General features: G+C 42.3%; 1 long non-coding RNA gene across 1 annotated transcript in view; it reads left to right on the top strand.

Annotated features, from left to right (window-relative positions):
* LOC106568374 (uncharacterized) overlaps window positions 1-22,140 on the top strand; it is a 113,821-nt gene extending 91,681 nt beyond the window's left edge. The window contains exon 3 of the long non-coding RNA XR_001320274.3: window positions 21,692-22,140. This is a non-coding gene — a long non-coding RNA (uncharacterized LOC106568374). The remainder of the gene's footprint in view (window positions 1-21,691) is intronic.
* The last annotated feature ends 2,491 nt before the right edge of the window (window positions 22,141-24,631 follow it).

The following is a 24,631-nucleotide window of genomic DNA, read 5'->3' on the forward strand; positions in this document are numbered from 1 at the left end:
TTTCTGGAGCTGTGGAGTGGTTTAGGGGGTGGGGAGTGGAGGGGGAGTCTCGGAGGGTTGAGGGGAAGCTCTCGGGGGAACTGTGGGGGGATCTTGGATAGTTGGTGGCCTGGCAGTTGGGAGCTTGGGCCGGTGGCAGAGAGGTCGCTGGTTCGGGTCCCCAATTTGACTTGGTGGGAGATCTGCTCAATGTGCCCTTGGCTGGGGCGTTTGACCCTGGTTGCTCCGGTGGGTCGCTCTGGATGGGACTGTCTGCTAGATGACAATGTAATGTAAATGTTGAGCGGCTTCACTGAAGGTAGATTGTATGTTTTAAAATTCAATAATAATAAAAATAATAATAATAATAAAATCCTACATCTGTGTGAGTTTCAAATACTTCTATGTTTTCAAAGATGGTTATACATGCAACCAACTAAATCGCTTCAATCAACCATGTTGGTAGAGCCTAGGCCACAATTGATGATTTTCGATAGAGACCTCAATTTAAGCCAGAAGACAGTGGTTGGTAGTGGCTGAAAACATACACACAAAATTTGTCAAAGATGTCAAGACTGACAAACTGGAAAGATCGATGTACAATGCAATCACAACTAAAGACTGGGTGTATTACACCAAAATCTACAGGCACATTTAGAGAGTCTTCAATCAGCAAACTGAGATTCCTTGCTGAAACCTTTGTATTCTGAACACCTTGACAAGCTCAAAAGCAAGCTGCTGTAAAGGACAGATGTAATGCCAATCTATCGAAAATGCAAATGCAACTGCCATATACATTTTACAGTCTTGGCTTTAACTGACTAATCCCAGGTTAGACATTAATCACAAGCAATCTTGCTTTTCATAATGGTTTATACAGAAAGGGGGAAATTGAACAATGTCTGCCATAATGGCTACACTGATTGCCATTTACTTTTCTTGCCTAGCAAGTCCCATTTCAATCTTATGAAATCATCAAATATAGTGAAAGATGAAAAAAAAAAAAAGATTGAAGAAAATTGAAGAGTCTAGATGGATAGAAGATACTGAACGTGACAATTAAGTGAAGTTACGCCAGGCAAAATGCCAACAATGAGGGTTGGGTTTGCCCCCACTGTACTGCTGCCAGGTAGCAGATAACAACACATCTAAATCTCCATTCTAAATGTCAGCTTGCAGATGTGGCAATCTGTGTCGTGACATGAGGTAAATGAGAGGTTTAACAGTGAGAGCCAGGTAAGATCCACTACAATGGGACAGCTTAGTGCCAATCTGCTGTTCCATTTTGATAAATGGTGAGCTATCTATATGATAGCTCTGTGTAATTGATAACATGTGTACTTGAAAACATGGCTCTTGGATGAGTTTCATCTCCAACACAGGAAGGAAGCACACTTGCCTGTGATAGCTATCATGATGTGCTACCTGTCCCAGACCTGCTGTTTTCAATTCTCTAGATACAGCAGGAGCGGTAGAGATACTGTCAATGATCGGCTATGAAAAGCCAACTGACATTTACTCCTGAGGTTCTGACCTGTTGCACCCTCGACAACTACTGTGATTATTATTATTATTTGACCATGCTGGTCATTTATGAACATTTGAACATCTTGGCCATGTTCTGTTATAATCTCCACCCGGCACAGCCAGAAGAGGACTGGCCACCCCTCATAGCCTGGTTCCTCTCTAGGTTTCTTCCTAGGTTTTGGCCTTTCTAGGGAGTTTTTCCTAGCCACCGTGCTTCTACACCTGCATTGCTTGCTGTTTGGGGTTTTAGGCTGGGTTTCTGTACAGCACTTTGAGATATCAGCTGATCTAAGAAGGGCTATATAAATACATTTGATTTGATGATTCGATTTGATGATGATCGTTATTAAGAATCTCGGGCAGCGAGAAGCTAGAAGCCATCTTGTCTCTCCTGTGTCACCCATGCAGGTGAAAATAGATCCTTTAAGATTACAGGCACATTATTTTATTTAACCTTTATTTAACTAGGCAAGTAAGTTAAGAACAAATTCTTATTTACAATGACAACCTACAAGGCCTATTGACAAACCTTTGAGGAGCAGAGGGTTCCCCGAGATATAAAGTTCACCTTATATAATGCCTGGCCTGGTTGTTATCAGTCCTCTCATCATCATCTTTTTGCTAGAAAAAGTTTGATAGCTTTTAAAGCAACATTACTCTCTCTTCTCAATTTGCGAAAACTTCTTTTGTGGGTAAAAGGTAACTGGAAACATGTTTTATAACGTTCAAGTTTAAAACACCTTAGCATTCATTAAAGGCACCACAAAGGCGTTACATCTACAGTCAGCGTATGTCATTCTTCAAGGAATTGTGGGTTTGAAGTTGCCTACAGATGACGCATCAACCGACCCACTGACATGGACGGAAGAATGGACTCAAGGTGTTGTGGACATCAATAAAACATGAGGTGGAGGAACCTAACGTCTTTAAAAACCTTGTTATTTATAAATGTAGTCCGCTTCAGCATACTCAGAGATGTAATCTGGGGCATACAAAAGCCCATGATCTATGCCTTTCGACTTATCCCATCTCAGAGGGCTTAAGTCGGCAAAGGAGGAGAATGGGGGAGACATTCGTAGTGTAGTTAATTAATTGCCCAGTTGTGTGGGAGCTACAACCATTTCCTATACCCTCAGCCAAACCAGTGCCACTTCACAGAGCTATTCAAGGGTGAGGTGATATTGATTTTTTTTTTTAAGAAATCCATTTATTATACGATTGCCAGGCCCAAGGTGGCTTAAAGGGCAGATAATTGATATGTATTAGAAATACTAAACCCCTTTGTAAAGTCAGAGGGGGGGGGGGGGGGAGGGCTGGTCTGGCAACTCTTGAAAGGAGATGAAAGTAAGTTGGTAGCAGGACACTCTTTAAAGTCTCACTCTCATCTTCTGAGAAACCTGTTTCAAAAGTGTACAGATTAAGTGTGAAGTCCTGTGTTATCGCACATTCATAAAAGATAAAGCTAGAAACATTCACAACAATTGACTTTAAGCCAAGGCCTACACATGAGGCCAAGACTATTCCATCCCATAAGTATTCCTAGCTGACACTGTGCTTCCCTGCTTCTTTAAAACATTTATTCTGTTTCCCTTCATGTGTTTCAAGACTATTCCCATGGCAATCAAGAACGAGAGACACATTCACTGAAAGCATGCTTTTGTCAACTGATGTCTGTTGGGACTATACTGGGTGAGAAAACCGAAGCTTTCTCTTCTTTCAGCATAATGTACCCTGTACACTTCACTTCAGTCAGATATTTATGAACAATATCTTTGGCTGGGCTTTAACAGCTTATCTCTATGCTATTTTGAACAGTTTAAAGAATTTGACGGCTGCCTACGTAGGCTTACATTTGAGCATACCAACAGTAATGGTAAGAGCAACAAATTCATCACACCCATATTATAGCTCCATTAATATGGAATTCAATAATATCTTAGATCCTGCAGCACAAGATGAGTCACTCCCTCCCATAATGAAGCCTCTCTCAGCAGAGGCAGAGCCACAGGGAAGTAACCAGTAGGAAATAGTACAAGTCATTAAGTGAACTCTCTTTGAGTTACTGTTCAGTTTGAACATCTTGGCTCCTAACACCTGACCCCTGCCCACTGATCCCTGACAAACCCTCTCTCTGTTCTGTCACTGCATCCCAGCGCCCCCCTGCACCAACAGACACTCCAACAGACACTCCAACAGACACACCAACTGACACTCCGACTGACACACCAAATGACACTCCAACAGACACTCCAACAGACACACCAACTGACACTCCGACTGACACACCAACTGACACTCCAACAGACACTCCAACAGACACACCGACTGACACACCAACTGACACACCAATTGACACACCGACTGACACTCCGACTGACACTCCGACTGACACACCGACTGACACTCCGACTGACACACCGACTGACACTCCGACTGACACACCGACTGACACTCCGACTGACACACCAACTGACACTCCAACAGACACACCGACTGACACACCGACTGACACACCGGCTGACCCTCCAACTGACACACCGACTGACACTCCGACTGACACTCCGACTGACACTCCGACTGACACACCGACTGACACACCGACTGACACACCAACTGACACACCAACTGACACTCAGGAAGGGGCCAAAAGCTCAAGAGAGAAGATTTCACAGCAGGACAGACAGCGGTATGTTATTCAGCCTCTTTTTCATCAATAAACGGCACATTGATATTCCAGGCACATTGCACAGTGTGATAATGATGGATACAAACTGACAACGGAGGTCTGTGGTGTCATTTGTAATTGGTCGGTGCGTGGAGATGTTTTCCGTTTACCGTTGGGTCCCACGAGATGGCTAATCAGATAGTGGACCAGCAGTAATTATGTCTGCCCACCTACGGTATGTAGAGAAACATGGCACTGAAGAATCAGCTCGCTCACTCTCTCTCATCTCATTTCATCTTACCAGAGAGGAGTGGAGATGCTGCTGTAATCAACTAACCTCATTCATATGTGGCTCCCTTTATTCTGGGGCGCTTCGCCTTGACACCTGCCTTGACTGTGCTGCATATTACATTCAATTATCGTTCAACAGTGGGCTACTGCAAAATCAAAGCTTGAGGAATATATGAATATATCAGTAAGTAAACACAAGTCTTAATGCTATTAGGGTAATATCAATACCTGTAAACTCAGCAATTATTGTTATACATGATAACAATGTCATGTTCATTTAAATAGGGAAAAGGGATATTACCATTTGCTCTCTGAGAGGAAAACCAAGGACCATGTCTTTTGAAAGTAAATATTAATGTATTTTGAAAGTCATCACTTATGATGTAAAGATAAACATTACCAGTTATGTTATTATAAACAGGGTAATCAATAGCACACATTTTAAAGCAGCATTATGTAATATTTTTGCATTGCCATTTCAGAAAAAGTCCTCAATATATCTGCAGTAATAGTGGAATGATAATGTTTCACAATATTGCATTCTGATGGTACAGCCTTACAATTTGTCAACCAAAGACTGTCTGAATGGACATGTAAATTCAGATTCTTTCGTAGTACTGCCAGACGGTGAAGCGTGATTCATCACTCTAGGGAACGCGTTTCCACTGCTCCAGAGTCCAATGGCGGCGAGCTTTACCCAACTCCAAGGCATTACGCATGGTGATCTTAGGCTTGTGTGTGGCTGCTCAGCCATGGAAACCCATTTCATGACAATGCTGATGAACAGTTCTTGTACTGACATTGCTTCCAGAGGCAGTTTGGAACTCGGTAGTGAGTGTTGCACCCGATGACAGATGTTTTTTATGCGTTACATGCTTCAGCACTCGGCAGTCCTGTTCTGTAAGCTTGTGTGGCCTACCACTTCGAGGCTGAGCCGTTGTTGCTCCTAGACGTTTCCACTTCACAATAACAGCACCTATAGTTGATCGGGGCAGCTCTAGCAGGGCAGAAACTTCACGAACTGACTTGTTGGAAAGGTGGCATCCTATGACGATGCCACGTTGAAAGTCACAGAGCTCTTCAGTAAGACCATTCTACTGCCAATTTTTTTCCCTGTGGAGATTGCATGGCTGTGTGCTCAATTTTATACACCTGTCAGCAACGGGTGTGGCTGAAATAGCGAATCCACTAATTTGAAAGGGTGTCCACATTCTTTTGTATATATAGTAGCTCTCACCTGGATTCATCTGGTCATTCTATGTCATTGGAAAGAGCAGGTGTCCTTAATGTTTTGTATACTCGTTGTATAGTGCTGCTTTTCACATACAGTAATCTGATGCATAATTCTAAAAAGGTACTGTAGGCACATCACATTATTGCTTGGTGCAGTATGCACAGCAGCAGATGCCCAATTTTGGAAAAATATTCAACAAGAACAACCCATTAATGTTAGATTCATAGTGCACAGGCTGCCTTTCACATTTTCTGCTTGTTGTAGCAGAAAATACATTGGTATTAAAGCACCATTGGCACATTTACTCTCTATATGAAGGCACTTCAATGCCGCTCAGAGACCCATTTCATCAATTTCGTTCACAGTTTTACTGTGTAGGTTTCATTTTCCTGACACGTTGAATAGCCATTGCAGTAAATTTGATGCATTGAGCCTTGGACTGAAATCAGTAAAGGTAGCAGATGTATTTGGTTGACTTTGCTAAATATTCTGATTTTAATTATTCTGCTTTTTAGGGGGGGCAGTGTTGATGTGGGGTTAGGATTACTCCTACTGGGTAAATTGTGCATCACAGACTCTCATCTGCATAATCTGACCGGTCTACTGGGAGAAGCTACTCTTCATGCAGATCACAGATGACCAAAAGTAATTCATGCAAAAAATGTATATCCAGATAGAGAGAGGAGGGGGGTGGAGAGGGAGAAGCAAGGCAGAGAGAGAATTAGGGCTCCTTCTCACTGGGGTGGGTTTCTCTCACTCTAAATCAGTGATAAGTGGAGGAACATCAGAATGCATAGGAGGATGTTTCAATCAGGGGGCCTCATAGATTGAAATGATATATTCAACGAGTTTAATAGTGTACAGTATGGGCCATTAGACTGCATTTAAAATGCAGGAGCAAAATATGCATTCCATAAAGCAGGTTTCCATCCAACCATTTTATGTGAGTAAAGTACGTCAGATAGGCCTGATGGAAACAAGATATTCTTCAGTAAACTGTCCAAATGTCGCCAAAACAAAATACATTAGACAAGGTCAGGTCTTTTTGTGTCAGTAAAATGAATAATGCGAAAAATGGCGGTGGAAAAGCTTTTTTGACATGTCTGGTCCTCCCACTAGTCCGGGAAAGCATGCAGTTTATTAGGCTACAGATGAAACAAGTTAGGAACTTCCCAAGGTGGTGAAAGTGCAAGGTGATGAGCTTGACGCTCCTTTCCAATAAAAAATGGAGGGACTTATTCTGGTGACATGACCGTCGATGCTTGGCTGTCGTTTGACAAACAAAAATATTGCTCTTTCATCTATAATAATCTCATCATGTATGCTATACATGCACTCTTGCCAACAGCATGGAATGCACGTGTCAATACCGAGCCAGAAGCAGAGTGGGCACACTCACTATGGCACATTTTCAGAGTAGAGTTGAAAATGCATTGGAAGCCCATTTTATTCGGTATATGGGAATTTAACTGCACACAGGTATTTATGTGCACTACGTCATCACGCACAGCCTTATCTGCAACAAGTCAATTTGATGGAAATATCTCTGGCAGCAGAACATGCTTATTGTTTTTATGTAGATTTTGGAGTACTTGCATGAAAATATCAACAGTTAGACAGAAACCTAGCTATAGATACGACTGGCTCATAATAAAACATACTCATGAGTTTAAGGACAGGCCATGAAATGGGCTTAGAATATTTATTGAGGAAACCGATGTGAGAACGTGGATTCAGTGGGAAAATGAGAATGGAACGGATGATTGAGGGGGGACAGAGAGAGAGATGGAAGGCCCTCGGCAGCGGTGGAGCCATGGCGTCCGGGATGTTTACGGACTGCTTCTGGACCCCCCCACCCCTCCCAGATCTTCTTCTGTAGCCAGGAAATGGTCCTGTCCAACAGCACTAGAGGCCTGCCTTTGCATGCCTCAGAGGCATGAGAGGAGAGGGGTTCTGTAGATTGGCGGGATGGTGGAGGCCCCGAGCCGTCCATGCATGCGGAGAGGGGCGGGACAGCTGGTGAGCTCAGGCGGGCAGGGCGGTGGGAAGATCGGCATGGAGGCCAGCCACGGCATTCTGGTTCTTTGAGGCCTGGAATTGTGGCAGGGCACCAAGACAACAGACCGCAGACATCTGGTTAGAGTGGGTGTCCCCATGATAATGGAGAATCTGGGACTTGGTCTGAAAACGTGGTGGAATCTAAGACAGTGAGGTCAAGCTCCATTGTAAACGAAGTAAGCTACCTTAAGTAACTAAGTAAGCTTTTGCTACAGCAAGGCTTGTCACGCAGTGTCTTGCATGCAAGACAAAACAGAGAGAAGGAATGACTGATCAGGTTTAAGTAGGGTGGTAATGCTGATTAAGGAGGGTGAGAACAGGTGTTAAGGCTGATTAGCAGTTAGTAGCAGCTGGAGTTTGTTTTAGGTGTTACGTTTAAGGCAAATAGTTAAGCGTTGCAAACATTAGTTGAGGCTGATTGGCAATGGTTAGCAGCTGGTGCTTGTTGAGATGCTAGGGAGCTGCGTTCAATGCAACTAGTTAAGTGTTACATTCAAATCTGGTCCTTAACACCATTAATGGTGTTTTACTGTATTGCTGAGGGAATGAATATCACATTTGAGAGGTGATGGTCCCGTGTGGCTCAGTTGGTAGAGCATGGTGTTTGCAACGCCAGGGTTGTGGGTTCGATTTCCAGTACGGAGAAAAAATGTATGAAATGTATGCATTCACTACTGTAAGTCGCTCTGGATAAGAGCATCTGCTAAATGACTAAAATGTAAATGTGATCTAAGCTTATCATTGGTCACATGCTTTGAGTCTATATGCTCTGTTTTTTTGAGGGAAGTTCTGTTTAGCCTTTCAGTGTTCCAAATGGCACCCTATTCACTTTATAGTGCACTACTTCTGACCAGAGCCCTATGGTCCCTGGTCAAATGTAATGCACTATATAGGCAAAAGGGTTTAATTTGGGAAACACATGGAATCCACAGGGTGTGAACAACAAACATATTCTTTATATAATATATCCAGCATTGTAAATCCTACTTATTTACTATGTAAATGTACTTTAGCTCGGCTCGTAATATGTTAGCTTAGGGAGAGTTATCACAAAGCTGCAGTATATCACGTGTGGGGATAGAGAGAGAGCGAATGGTTAAGAACAATTGAGAATGATAGTGAAAGGAGAAAGGCAAGCACTCCACAAGAGTGAGAGAATCCCTTGGCATGGGGTCCTGTCAGTCACTGGGGGTCTTTAGCAAACTACCTCATGAGTATTTGTATGAGTGGGGACTGTGGAGGAAAAATTAGAGGGTATGGGCCTCCAGATAGGTAACCTCCAGTTAAAATGTGTGCCATTTAACTGGTGTGGAAAAGTACAGTACTTACACTTAGCATATTCCTAGTTCATTAGCTGCAGGGACAAGGCAGGGAAGAGATGCCTGGTTGCCATTACAAGACTAAAGACATACCTGCTGCACTACATACTTACTGTACACGTTTTGTAGAACAACTGTAAGAAGGTCACTTCTGGTAACTTTTTAAAAGGACGTTCTACTCCAAAATGCATAACAATTTAATGATGTTGACACCATCTGAAATATAACTGATGCTCGCCACTGAACTGTTGGGAGATGACGAGGAGCAAGCAGTGGCTGTGCGCTTGTGGCTCTCATTCAAGCCACTGCTCCCTCTGTTTGCAAAAAATATATGTTGTAACTTGCCACTCTGATCTTTAAGGGATAGTGCAAGATTTTGGCTATGAAACCCTTTTTCTACTTTAACAGTGTCAGATGAACTAACTAATGGATGCCATTTTTATGTCTGCGTGCAGTTTGAAGGAAGTTGAGCCATTACGAACTAGCGGTAGCACTGATAGGTTTGGATTTCTGAACTTTAAATGTTATTAATCATTAGCTGTAATAGAGACCTGAGGCGTATATAGTGGGTGCAATTAAGCATGGAATGTACTGAGTGTAGGGAAAGCGATCACGTGGCAGGAATTGATAAGGGGAGAGAGCCATGGATTAGTGATGAAGGGGGTCGAGGTCAGGTCAGGTCACGTTAAGGGAGAAAGAAAAGTTTATGGCCCGTATCACTTAGTTTTCTGCCTAGCAATAAAGATGCAATGTTTGTTCAGATGTGTAGGAGGAGACTCAGCATATAAAAAGGGTTAAATATCAGTGCTTGTGTGAACAATGTCTTTGTCTAATGCAGCTGTATTGATCCTCTGGGAAGAATAAACTTGGTTTGAGCTTTCATAGTGTCCATTGCGTTTATTAGAACCTAACAGCACAATGACTGAAAGTGTTTGGTAATAGCTAGCATGCGTTGACTGGAAGTCTATGGGAACAGCAAGCATGCTAGCTGTTCCAATAGACTTCCAATCATTGCACTAGCTTCCTTTAAACTGCATTCAGAGACATACAAATTGTATCCATTAGTTAATCTGACTCGAGGTAAGTAGAAAAAGGGCTTTGCACTATCTCTTTAAAAACACATCTCGGGGGAGCACCGCTGGTAAATTAATCTAGGGGAAACACAACATGTTCAACTTAGTGTGGTCTAGGAAAAAGGCCTATGTCAATAGCTTTATTCTGAAAATCCTGCTGTACTCTATCCTGAGTTAATGGCAATACTTACATTGTCAACATCGTGTTCTGGTCATTTAAGGCAGTGATTTATGCTTGCTAAATTACATAATGTTTTGGGATTTTTAAGTCTTTTTTCTTGTCCAGGACTGAACTTTTCAAGTTGTGGGGGAACCCTACATTATTGATTTCTTGGAAAGGCAAAATAATAAAATATAATATTACATTTTTCTGTTGAAACATCATGGTGGTGCAGATTGTTTTCTCAACAATGAATTGAATTAACATTGACATCTGTATTGTTGTTCCCTCTGCAAACATCCAGTCTCTATCTGAAAATTCTCCATATGCAGAATGACATTTTCATAGTCATTTATACGCAACAGTCTGTGGAGTCATGATAAAGTAACTGCCTATGCTGTGAAGCAGAGCACTGTGTGCCACAGGGACTCTAGACTGAAAACGGTTGACTAGCTCCCTGTGAAGACAGAAGTCACAGTCTCCTTCAGTTTGAAAAAGGAAATGCCAGTGATTACACAGCAATCTACTGCATGGCATAATCCCCTTTTGTGCTGAAATCAGTCATGAAGTAGGGTCGAAGAAGTGACCAGAGAACTAGAAAACTAAATGAAACCATTTCTGTGAGAGAAATGTCTTGTCTTTTACATTAATTGACACCGAAAGTGTATTGATTTGAATAAAGGTATTTCAACCAAATGTGAATTTTCAAAACATCCTTGCTAATTAGTGTGGTTGATATGACTTATTCTGCAAAAACATTTAAAGTCAGACCTTCCTTCCTCATCTTTTATCAAAACTTATCCTCTGACCTATAGGTAACTGCCAAAATAAAGTAAATACTTTAGCTACAAAGAATAATTAAAGCAAGTGCTTCCACACACAGGTGTGGTTCCTGAGTTAATTAAGCAATTAACATCCCATCATGCTTTGTGTCATGTATAAAAATGTCCAGCTGCCCATTATTTTGGCTACCATGGCTAGAAAAAGAGAGCTCAGTGACTTTGAAGAGGGATCTCAACGGAGCATAGGGGGTTTAAAGTGTGCGTGGGTGGGTTGGTCGGTCACCAGATCTCAACCCAATTGAACACTTACGGGAGATTCTGGAGCGTTTTCCACCACAATCAAACCACAATCAACAAAACACCAAATTATAGATTTTCTCATGGAAGAATGGTGTTGCATCCCTCCAATAGAGTTCAAGACACTTGTAGAATATACACTATATAAAAAAAAGTATGTGGACACCCCTTCAAATTTGTGGATTTGGCTATTTAGGGGGATCTGAGACAAATAGATCAAGATATATAAACATGTGCCCGTTATAGCACCACCGTGTGGTCGATATGAATGTTCTCGCATATGTTGAGTCTTGGCAGTGTTTGCAACATGTGTACCAAATTGTGTTACAATACGAATATCCTCAACTTATTTATATGCATGTATATGCCAGACCACGCCCATATGAATGTCTATTGGTCAATAGTAGCCATGTTGTTTTAAGTACTAATCTGGAAAATATTGTGTTGAGAAACATTTGTCCATAGATGCCACATATCACGGTTCATGCAGATTGGTCATTCGGTGCCAGAATAATTACATTTTAAGTGTTTGTCACAAAATTCAAGTATGGCAGAACATCCATCATGGCAGACCTTATGCTGCCCTACCAATCAAAAAGGCAGTAACTTCTCATTTGGTCGAAAATGAGTTAATGTCATTTTTGCTACATTAAGAACATGCTTAATTATGTGGACAAGTATCCCGCCTCTATTGTATTCTGTTTTGGAAAAAATGGGGGTCATGTTAGCAGTAACTGCATAAAGTTACTGTGAAACCATGGGAAATAAAAGCCATTTTTCTCAGTTCCACGCTATGAGCAGTTACTGCCTTTTTGGATGGTAGAGCAGTATGGGTCCCTGAGGTAAATTTGTTCCTCGTGAGGAGGGGGACCTATGTACCAAATTGCAAATGGGGTAAGGGGCGTGACCTTTCAAACTTTTCATTTTCAATCTTTTGTTATAGCGCCACCATCTGGCCAATCAGTGTATTTTTGTAAAGACGGATCTCTATGGCAACCCCATTCAAAATGGTATGGCCCCCTAAACTGGGTCTGTGCCTCACCTTGGCAACCCCATTCAAAATGTTATGGCCCCCCTAAACTGGGTCTGTGCCTCACCTTGGCAATCCCATTCAAAATGCTATGGCCCCCTAAACTGGGTCTGTGCCACACCTTGGCCACCCCATTCAAAATGTTATAGCCCCCTAAACTGGGCCTGTGCCTCACCTTGGCAACCCCATTCAAAATGTTATTGCCCCCTAAACTGGGTCTGTGCCTCACCTTGGCAACCCCATTCAAAATGTTATGGCCCCCCTAAACTGATGATTGACTAGAGTATAAAATCGAGCACACAGCCATGCAATCTCTATAGACAAACACTGAATGGCCTTACTGAAGAGCTCAGTGACTTTCAACTTGGCACTGTCATAGGATGCCACCTTTCCAACAAGTCAGGTCGTCAAATTTCTGCCCTTCTAGAGATTCCCTGGTCAACTGTTGGTGCTGTTATTGTGAAGTGGAAACGCCTAGGAGCAACAATGTCTCAGCCGCAAAGTGGTAGGCCACACAAGCTCACAGAATGGGACTGCCGAGTGCTGAAAAGTGTAGCGAGAAAAAATCGTCTGTCCTCGGTTGCAACTCTCACTACCGAGTTCCAAACTGCCTTTGGAAGCAACGTCAGCACAAGAACTGTTCATCGGGAGCTCATGAAATGGTTTTCCATGGCCGAGCAGTCGCACACAAGCCTAAGATCACCATGCGCAATGCCAAGAGTCAGCTGGAGTGGTGTGCAGCTTGCCACCATTGGACTATGGAGCATTGGAAACGCGTTCTCTGAAGTGATGAATCACGCTTCACCATCTGGCAGACCGACGGATGTCTGGGTTTGACGGATGCCAGGAGTACGCTATCTGCCCCAATGCATAGTGCCAATTGTAATGTTTGATGGAGGAGGAATAATGGTCTGGGGCTGTTTTTCATGGTTCAGGCAAGGCCCCCTACTTCCAGTGAAGGGAAATCTTAATGCTACAGTGTGTGTGACATTGACATTCTAGACGATTCTGTGCTTCCAACTTTGTGGCAAGAGTTTGGGGAAGGCCCTTTCCTGTCTCAGAATGACAATGCCCCGGTGCACAAAGCGAGGTCCATACAGAAATGGTTTGTCAAATTTGGTGTGGAAGAACTTTACTGGCCTGCACAGAGCCCTGACCTCAAACCCATCAAACACCTTTGGGATAATTTGGAACGCCGACTGCGAGCCAGGCCTAATCGCCCAACATCAGTGCCGAGACCTCACTAATGCTTGTGGTTGAATGGAAGCAAGTCCCTGCATCAATGTTCTAATATCTAGTGGAAAGCCTTCCCAGAAGAGTGGAGGCAGCAAAGGGGGGACCAACTAAATATTAATGCCCATGATTTTGGAATGAGATTTTCGACAAGCAGATTTTACACAAACTTTTGGTCATGTAGTGTATGCCAAGGCACACTGATACTGTACTGGCGGCTCGTGGTGGCCCAACGCCCTATTATGAGACTTTATGTTGGTGTTTCCTTTATTTTGGCAGTTACAGTTGAAGTCTGAAGTTTACATACATTTAGATTGGAGTCATTAAAACTAGTTTTTCAACCACTCCACAAATTTCTTGTTATCAAACTATAGTTTTGGAAAGTCGGTTAGGGCATCTACTTTGTGCATGACACAAGTAATTTTTCCAACAATTGTTTACAGACAGATTATTTCACTTATAATTCACTGTATCACATTTCCAGTGGGACAGAAGTTTACATACACTAAGTTCACTGTGCCTTTAAACAGCTTGGAAAATTCCAGAAAATTATGTCATGGCTTTAGAAGCTTCTGATAGGCTAATTGACATCATTTGAGTCAATTGGAGGTGTACATGTGGATGTATTTCAAGGCCTACCTTCAAACTCAGTACCTCTTTGCTTGACATCATAGGAAAATCAAAAGAAATCAGCCAAGACCTCAGAAAAGAAATTGTAGACCTCCACAAGTCTGGTTCATCCTTGGGAGGAATTTCCAAACGCCTGAAGGGACCACGTTCATCTGTACAAACAATAGTACGCAAGTATAAACACCATGGGACCACGCAGCCGTCATACCGCTCAGGAAGGAGACGCGTTCTGTCTCCTAGAGATGAACGTACTTTGGTGCGAAAAGTGCAAATCAATCCCAGAACAACAGCAAAGGACCTTGTGAAGATGCTGGGGGAAATGGGTACAAAAGTATCTATATCCACAGTAAAACAAGTCCTATATCGACAAAACCTGAAAGGCCGCTCAGCAAGGAAGAAGCCTCTGCTCCAAAACCGCCATAAAAAAAGCCAGACTACGGTTTGCAACTGCACATGGAGACAAAGATCGTACATTTTGGAGAAATGTTCTCTGGTCTGATGAAACAAAAATAGAACTGTTTGGCCATAATGACCATCATAATGTTTGGAGGAAAAAGGGGGAAGCTTGCAAGCCGAAGAACACCATCCCAACCGTGAAGCACGGGGGTGGCAACATCATGTTGTGTGGGTGCTTTGCTGCAGGAGGGACTGGTGCACTTCACAAAATAGATGGCATCATGAGGGAGGAAAATTATGTGGATATATTGAACATCTTGAACAACATCTGAAGACATCAATCAGGAAGTTAAGGCTTGGTCGCAAATGGGTCTTCCAAATGGACAATGATTCCTAGCATACCTCCAAAGTTGCGGCAAAATGGCTTAAGGACAACAAAGTCAAGCTTTTGGAGTGGCCATCTCAAAGCCCTGACCTCAATACTATAGAAAGTTTGTGGGCAGAACTGAAAAAGAGTGTGCGAGCAAGGAGGTCTACAAACCTGACTCAGTTGCACCAGCTCTGTCAGGAGGAATGGGCCAAAATTCACCCAACTTATTGTGGGAAGCTTGTGGAAGGCTACCCGAAACGTTTGACCCAAGTTAAACAATTTAAAGGCAATGCTACCAAATCCTAAGTGAGTGTATGTAAACTCCTGACTCACTTGGAATGTGATGAAAGAAATAAAAGCTGAAATAAATAATTCTCCCTACTATTATTCTGACATTTCACATTTTTAAAATAAAGTGGTGATCCTAACTGACTTAAAACAGGGAATGTTTACTTGGATTAAATGTCAGGAATTGTGAAAAACTGAGTTTAAATGTATTTGGCTAAGGTGTATGTAAACTTCGGACTTCAACTGTACCTGTATATTGTCAACTCCTTTATAAATAAACTAAATTCACATAATGACATTTTACACAGCTCTTACTACTGAACCTGAAAAGACTATGTGCTTGTGCTGTAAAAGTCCAAGAAATACATTATCAACCAGCACAGACATACAGTAACTTTTGCAATACAGTAACTTTCTGCCAAAGTCTTTCGCTGTCTGGCAGATTGCTTGCCCTTCACATTCTGTTGCCTATAAATACTGTAATGTAATCTAATCTAATGTTGAGTGTTTTACATCTGCCATAGATTAAGTCTTGTTTAGCTGAGGTCAGTGACAGAGAAGAGTTCAACTGAGCTTGAAAGACTTAAAATGTCAAAGAAATTGACAGTAAGTTGAGAGGGAAAATAATTTGTGAATCATGAGAGAAGAAGGGATGTTGCTAGAACCCTCTCTCTCTCTCTCTCTCTCTCTCTCTCTTTCTCTCTCTCTCTTTATGAAGAGGTTTTCCAGAATGAGAAGTGGCATAATTATGCTATAATGGTCCCTTGGGGATTCCAAGGGTGACGTATAAGTGTCCTTATGGAAGAAATAGGGATAACACTGAGGAACACTTTGAATTAATTAACAATCAGTCATTATGCATACATTTCCTGAGGTGCACAGAAGCACACTACCCAGCTAACACACAGTATTCTGAGAACCATACAGTATGTTTCTTAAAGCTTGGTGAGAGTTTTGTTGTCCAACTGTTATTTTGCATACATCCTTCCCATAACTGTCTGGGAATGGTGCAAGATAGTTGCTTGACTTTGGAACATTCTCAGCACATTTAAGGAACTTGACAAAAAATGTATAAAAATCTTGTTATTTAATTACTTTAACAGAACGTTTACTAAAAGCTGAAACATGGTTACATTTAATCAAATGTTTGGTAGTGTTCTATGAACGTTCTCCAAATAGAGTAACATTGAGAATGTTCTCAAATAGTTCAGAGTATGTTCAGAGTATGTCTTGTGTGGGAATTTCAAGACTTTAGCATAATGTTTCCTACAGGTTTTTTCATTTTTCTATTTAAAGTAATTTTGTCAAATGGTTCAGAGAACTTTAAGACATAATGTTCTTCTGTAGGAATTTCAGTACTTCATCATAACGTTTCCTAAAGCTTTCCTTGTGGTTCTATTTAAAGTAATGTTCTCAAATTGTTCAGAGAGCTTTAGAAAATAATTTTATTCTGTGGGAATGTCATCACTTCCACAGAACATTCCACACAAGTTCCCATGTTTTTTTACTTAATGTCACATTTTTTATACATTCTGGGAACATTCCCCTAAATGGTGTCACATAAGCAATGTTCTCAAAACATTCAGAGAATGTATGGTTCTCTTTTATGTTAGTATTTGTCAATATTCTGGGAATGCTCTATATAATGGAATTCTACATTAACATGAATAAGCTCTAAATTCCTTTCTCAGAACATGAAGAAGAATTTCCATAAAAAAACTCAAGAACACTTTAGTAACGTTCTAAGGTTGCATTTACACAGGCAGCCCAATTCTGACATTTTCTTCACTAATTGGTCTTTTGACAGCAGATTTGTTGGTAAACTTTCCAAATGTTGACAAAACAAAATACGTTAGTAAAGGTGGGTTCTTTTAGTGTCAGTAAGATTAATAATGCACTGAAATGGTGACGGAAATGCCTTTATAAACAAATATTGATATAATAACCATCATATCGAAGTGAACTTGGTCACGTTTTGAGCTGTTGTGTCGTCCTCCCACTACGACTTGTCGGGAAAGAATGTTGTTTTAGGCTACAGATCAAATGCTACATGAACTTCACAGGGTGGTGAATATGCATGTTGTGATTGATGCTCCTTTCCAATAAATATCTAGGGTCTTATTCTGGAAACATTATGATTGACGCTTGGCTGCCTTTTGACAAATAAAAATAATCTTGCTCTTTTGTCCTTAATAATCTCATCATGTTGGCTATCCAACAGAGCGCACATGCCAACACCAGAGTGGGCACATTCGCAACACATAACTTATCACATGAAATTGGATGGAATCCTAGCTACTAGCTACTAATCCTAGTCATACACCTACCTGTGCCTAGCCCACATGGGCTTACAAGTTACTTAAAAATATATATGTATGCGTAAACAAATATTTCACCAAGCTCCATTTCTTGTGGCTCAGTGGACTAATTCCAGGGATAGAAAACAGAAGACCATAGGTTTGAATCTCACTGGTGCCATGTCAATATATATACTGCTCAAAAAAATAAAGGGAACACTTAAACAACACAATGTAACTCCAAGTCAATCACACTTCTGTGAAATCAAACTGTCCACTTAGGAAGCAACACTGATTGACAATACATTTCACATGCTGTTGTGCAAATGGAATAGACAACAGGTGGAAATTATAGGAAATTAGCAAGACACCCCCAATAAAGGAGTGGTTCTGCAGGCGGGGACCACAGACCACTTCTCAGTTCCTATGCTTCCTGGCTGATGTTTTGGTCACTTTTGAATGCTGGCGGTGCTTTCACTCTAGTGGTAGCATGAGACGGAGTCTACAACCCACACAAGTGGCTCAGGTAGTGCAGCTCATCCAGGATGGCATATCAATGCGAGCTGTGGCAAGAAGGTTTACTGTGTCTGTCAGCGTAGTGTCCAGAGCATGGAGGCGCTACCAGGAGACAGGCCAGTACATCAGGAGACGTGGAGGAGGCCGTAGGAGGGCAACAACCCAGCAGCAGGACCGCTACCTCCGCCTTTGTGCAAGGAGGAGCAGGAGAAGCACTGCCAGAGCCCTGCAAAATGACTTCCAGCAGGCCACAAATGTGCATGTGTCTGCTCAAACGGTCAGAAACAGACTCCATGAGGGTGGTATGAGGGCCCGACGTCCACAGGTGGGGGTTGTGCTTACAGCCCAACATCGTGCAGAACGTTTGGCATTTGCCAGAGAACACCAAGATTGGCAAATTCGCCACTGGTGCCCCCCTGTGCTCTTCACAGATGAAAGCAGGTTCACACTGAGCACGTGACAGACGTGACAGAGTCTGGAGACGCCGTGGAGAACGTTCTGCTGCCTGCAACATCCTCCAGCATGACCGGTTTGGCGGTGGGTCAGTCATGGTGTGGGGTGGCATTTCTTTGGGGGGCCGCACAGCCCTCCATGTGCTCGCCAGAGGTAGCCTGACTGCCATTAGGTACCGAGATGAGATCCTCAGACCCCTTGTGAGACCATATGCTGGTGCGGTTGGCCCTGGGTTCCTCCTAATGCAAGACAATGCTAGACCTCATGTGGCTGGAGTGTGTCAGCAGTTCCTGCAAGAGGAAGGCATTGATGCTATGGACTGGCCCGCCCGTTCCCCAGACCTGAATCCAATTGAGCACATCTGGGACATCATGTCTTGCTCCATCCACCAACGCCACGTTGCACCACAGACTGTCCAGGAGTTGGCGGATGCTTTAGTCCAGGTCTGGGAGGAGATCCCTCAGGAGACCATCCGCCACCTCATCAGGAGCATGCCCAGGCGTTGTAGGGAGGTCATACAGGCACGTGGAGGCCACACACACTACTGAGCCTCATTTTGACTTGTTTTAAGGACATTACATCAAAGTTGGATCAGCCTGTAGTGTGGTTTTCCACTTTAATTTTGAGTGTGACTCCAAATCCAGACCTCCATGGGTTGATAAATTGGATTTCCATTGATTATTTTTGTGTGATTTTGTTGTCAGCACATTCAACTATGTAAAGAAAAAAGTATTTAATAAGATTATTTATTTCATTCAGATCTAGGATGTGTTGTTTAAGTGTTCCCTTTATTTTTTTGAGCAGTATATATATATATATATATATATATATATATATATATATTATATAATTCATTATCTATGTATTTATTTATATATACATATACAGCACCAGTCAAAAGTTGGACACACCTACTCATTCAAGGGTTTTTCTGTATTTTTACTTTTTTCTAATTTTAGAATAACAGTGAAGACATCAAAACTATGAAATAACACATATGGAATCATGTAGTAATCAACAACTGTTAAAAAAAATCTAAATATATTTGATATTTGAGATTCTTCAAAGTAGCTGCTTGACAGCTTTGCACACTCTTGGCATTCTCTCAACCAGCTTCATGAGGTAGCCATCTGGAATGCATTTCAATTAACAGGTACCTTGTTAAAAGTTAATTTCTTGCCTTCTTAATACGTTTGAGACAATCAGTTGTGTTGTGACAAGGTAGGGGTGGTATACAGAAGATAGCCCTAATTGGTAAAAGACCAAGTCCATATTATGGCAAGAACAGCTCAAATAAGCAAAGAGAAATTACAGTCCATCATTACTTTAAGACATGAAGGCCAGTCAATCTGGAACATTTCAAGAACATTTCAAGTTTCTTCAAGTGCAGTTGCAAAAACCATCAAGCGCTCTGATGAAACTGGCTCTCATGAGGACCACCACAGGAAAGGAAGACCCAGAGTTACATCTGCTGCAGAGGATGAAGTCAATAGAGTTACCAGCCTCAAAAATTGCAGCCCAAATAAATTCTTCACAGAGTTCAAGTAACAGACACATCTCAACATCAGCTGTTCAGAGGAGACTGTGTCAATCAGGCCTTCATGATCGAATTGCTGCAAAGAAACCACCACTAAAAGAGGAGACTTGTTTGGGCCAAGAAACACGAGCAATGGACATTAGAGTGGTGGAAATCTGTCCTTTGGTCTGATGAGTCCAAATTTGAGATTTTTGGTTCCATCCGCCGTGTCTTTGTGAGACCCAGAGTAGGTGAGTGGATGATCTCTGCATGTGTAGTTCCCACCATGAAGCATGGAGGAGGAGGTGTGATGATGTGGGGGTACATTGCTGGTGACACTATCAGTGATTAATTTAGAATTCAAGGCACACATAACCAGCATGGCTACCACAGCATTCTGCAGCGATACACCATCCCGTCTGGTTTGCGCTCTGTGGTACTATCATTTGTTTTTCAACAGGACAATGACCCAACACACCTCCAGGCTTTGTAATGGCTATTGACCAAGAAGGATTGTGATAGAGTGCTGCATCAGATGACCTGGCCTCCACAATCATCCGACCTCAGCCCAATTGAGATGGTTTGTGATGAGTTGGACCGAAGAATGAAGGAAAAGCAGCCAACAAGTGCTCAGCATATGTGGGAACTCATTCAAGATGGTTGGGAAAGCATTCCAGGTGAAGCTGGTTGAGAGACTGCCAAGCTGTCATCAAGGCAAATGGTGGCTACCTCTTTATATGCTATGGTAGGCTACTAATACAAATTTCCACTGGCACACTGACTCACCCAATGATGAAGATAAAGCTATTGGCTATTCACCGGTGATGGCCAATGCACTCGTTGTGGCAATAGCTGGTCTCAAGATAAACTACTTTGTAAAACAGTGCTGCTGTTCACTCAAAATTGGGTGTTGTTGAGAAAATAAATATCTATTAGTTCTACACACAGATTAGTCTTTCCAAACTGTATGTTTTTTCCACAACTGTATTTTGAAATTTGCAAAAGGCAAATAGACAGCCGCAACGAACAATATAAATATAATCCATAAATGGCTGTTCCCATTCACGTCAGATTGGCAGTGATTGCTAGTGTTCGACTTTAACAATTCAAATTGTAAGAGGTTCCAAAACTCTTCCATGGATTATATGTCTATGGCCACAATGCAGCAAGCTGTATATTTGGCGCACATGCTGCCCAAATTGCGGCCTTCCTGACTGTAGGCTTAACGGTAACTGCCAAAATAAAGGAAACGCTTGCGTAAATGAGGGATATGAGGAATATGTTATGATGTGAGTTGCATTTTCCTGGCATAGTTTGGTCCACTTGTAGAATCTATGGCAAGGTGCATTGCAGCTGTTCTGGCAGCTCGTGGTGACCCAACACTCAATGAAGACACTTTATTTTGGCAGTTACCTGTATGTGCTTGTGATAAAACTTCATCTACAGTTATTTTTTCATAAACTATTGATCCTATGTGGTTAATTATGCTCTCTGGTGTATTTTGAACATTGAGAGTATTCTCCTGTGGTTGGATATTTATTTTTAATTACAAATGTTCCCACTTTTTCTGTCTACAGGCAAGGACCCAGGGGCTCCAGCCATTGTAAGGCCCTACATTAATCAGTCCCTGAATACGACCATAATATAATATTCAATCTGACTCAATTTCCATTAAATGCTACAGACCCATGTAGGTAATATTTTATAATGTGTGTCACGTTCTGACCAGTAAAGGGGTTATTTGTTATTGGAGTTTGGTCAGGACGTGGCAGGGGGTGTTTGTTTTATGTGGTTCGGGGTTTGTTGGGTTATGTTATTATGTAAGAGGGGTGTTTGTTTAGAGTGTTCCGGGGTTTTTGGGCTATGTTCTTGTTAGTTTATTTCTATGTTAGTTCTAGTCGTTCTATGTCTATGTTTAGTTAATGGGGTTGACCTTCAATTGGAAGCAGCTGCTCCTCGTTGCTTCTAATTGAAGGTCTTATTTAAGAGGGTGGTTTTTCTATGGTATTTGTGGGTAGTTGTTTCCTGTTTAGTGTCTGAGCACCTGATAGGACTGTTAGTGTCGTTCGTTGTTTTTTGTATACATGTTTTGTTTGTTTTTCCTTCTTCACATTAAAAAAATGAGTATACACGTTCCCGCTGCGTTTTGGTCTGATCCTTACGACACCCGTTACAATGTGATATATTCCCAGCATTAAATGATTGAGTTAACCTTATCTCAGAGCTGCACAGTTAGAAGCCAAGCATGTGCTATGTGTATTGTGAATAACATTTACCACTAGAACATACATCAAATAATAATGAAAGGAATATTACTCAGAAATATGAGAACTACTGTTCGTATCCATTTTAAAGTAATCAGATGTATTACAGTTATGCAATAAGAATAGTATAGTATTTTATTAGGATGCCCAACTAGCCTCTCAAGGCAGTGGCTACTCTTCCTGGGGTCCAAACAGGAAACAAAACACAACAACTAAAATGCATAGTATACATAACATTATGTAATACAATACACAATGCAAAATACAGTACAAAATACATTACACAATACTATGCAAATTCCAATACATGACACAATGCACAATACACATGTCATTGTCATGTGTGTGTAGGTGGCAGGGAAGTCAGGCGCAGGAGAAACGAACCCGGTGTAACTGGAGTAGTTTAATAAAAATAAAAACAAACTCCAAAACCAACGTACATAAATAAAATAAACATGGGTAAAATAAACCGTCGCCCACCAATTCAATAACACAAGCACATAACAACAAACAAACAATCTCTGACAAGGACATGAGGGAAAACAAAGGGTTAAATATACAACATGTAATGAATGGGATTGGAACCAGGTGTGTAGGAAGACAAGACAAAGCCAATGGAAAATGAAAAATGGATCAATGATGGCTAGAAGACCGGTGACGTCGACCGCCGAGCACCACCAGAACAAGGAGGGGCATCGACTTCGGTAGAAGTCATGACAGTACACCCCCCCCCCCCCGACGTGAGGCTCCAGCAGCGCGTCGACACCGGCCTTGTGGACGACCCGGAGGACGAGGTGCAGGGCGATCCGGATGGAGACGATGGAACTCTCACAGCAGGGAAGGATCTAACACATCCTCCACCGGAACCCAGCATCTCCTCTTCGGACCGTACCCCTCCCAGTCCACGAGGTACTGAAGGCCCCTCGCCCGACGTCTCGAATCCAGGATGGATCGAACGGAGTACGCCTGGGCCCCCTCAATGTCCAGAGGGGGCGGAGGAACCTCCCGCACCTCAGCCTCCTGGAGCGGGCCAGCCACCACCGGCCTGAGGAGAGACATGGAACGAGGTGTTAATGCGGTAATGGGGGGAAGCTTTAACCTATAACATACCTCGTTCTCTCTCCTCAGGACTTTAAACGGCCCCACAAACCACAGACCCAGCTTCCGGCAGGGCAGGCGGATGGGCAGGTTTCGGGTCGAGAGCCAGACCCTGTCCCCCAGGGCGAACTCCGGGGCCTCACTGCGGTGACGATCTGCGCCAACTTTCTGGCGCCGGAACCAGTCGTCCACCGCAGGAGCCTCGGTCTGACTCTGATGCCAAGGGGCCAGAACCGGCTGATACCCCAACACACACTGAAAGGGAGAGAGATTAGTGGAGGAGTGGCAGAACGAGTTCTGGGCCATCTCTGCCCAGGGCACGAACGCCGCCCACTCCCTCGCCCGGTCCTGGCAATAAGACCGAGGCAATAAGACTTCTGCCGAAGTCGTGACAACACAATACAAATAAAATAAAAAAAATCTAAACAAATTGTATTTGTCACATGCGCCGAATACAACCTAACCGTGAAATGCTTACTTAAAATGCAGTTAAGAAAATTGAGTTACGAAAATATTTACTAAATAAACTAAAGTAAAAAAAAAAGTAACACAATAAAATAACAATAACGAGGCTATGCAGAGGTTAACGGTACAATGTGCAGAGGTACAAGTTAGTTGAGGTAATTGAGGTAATTTGTACATTTAGGTACAGGTAAAGTGACTATGCATAGATAATAAACAGCGAGTAGCAGCAGTGTAAAAACTATCTTTCCACAGTCTTGCGTCAGAATTAGACGTTCATCCATGTTTCTTAAACATCCAATTTCGAAGTTGTTGCAAATGTAAAATGTTAAAGTGTTTAAGGTTAAGTTTAGGCATTAACTCCGAATGGTTAAGGTAAGGGTTAAGGTTTGGGATATGCTTAAAGCAAAAATCTCAAAAACAACTTTCTATCGCTGAATTTGAACTTGCAGACTTTGGAATCAGATGCTTATGCTCATCCACCATCCCCGTCCACAATGATCTAGCAAATCCCAAACCTACTTAAACGTAACTGTGCTCACTGTTGCCCCTAGTGGCCGGTTTCTACATCATCTCCCTACGTCCTCAGACATGGGTGGATGTCCAATACTGACTTGTATCACAGGTGACCTGGCTGAAATATCTTTAGTATAAAAGTATAAAAAACACACTATAGTGTAAAGACACCTATAC

This window comes from Salmo salar, chromosome 13, assembly GCF_965601325.2.
Source record: "Salmo salar chromosome 13, fSalSal1, whole genome shotgun sequence".
In the NCBI taxonomy this organism is placed as follows: Eukaryota; Metazoa; Chordata; class Actinopteri; order Salmoniformes; family Salmonidae; genus Salmo; species Salmo salar.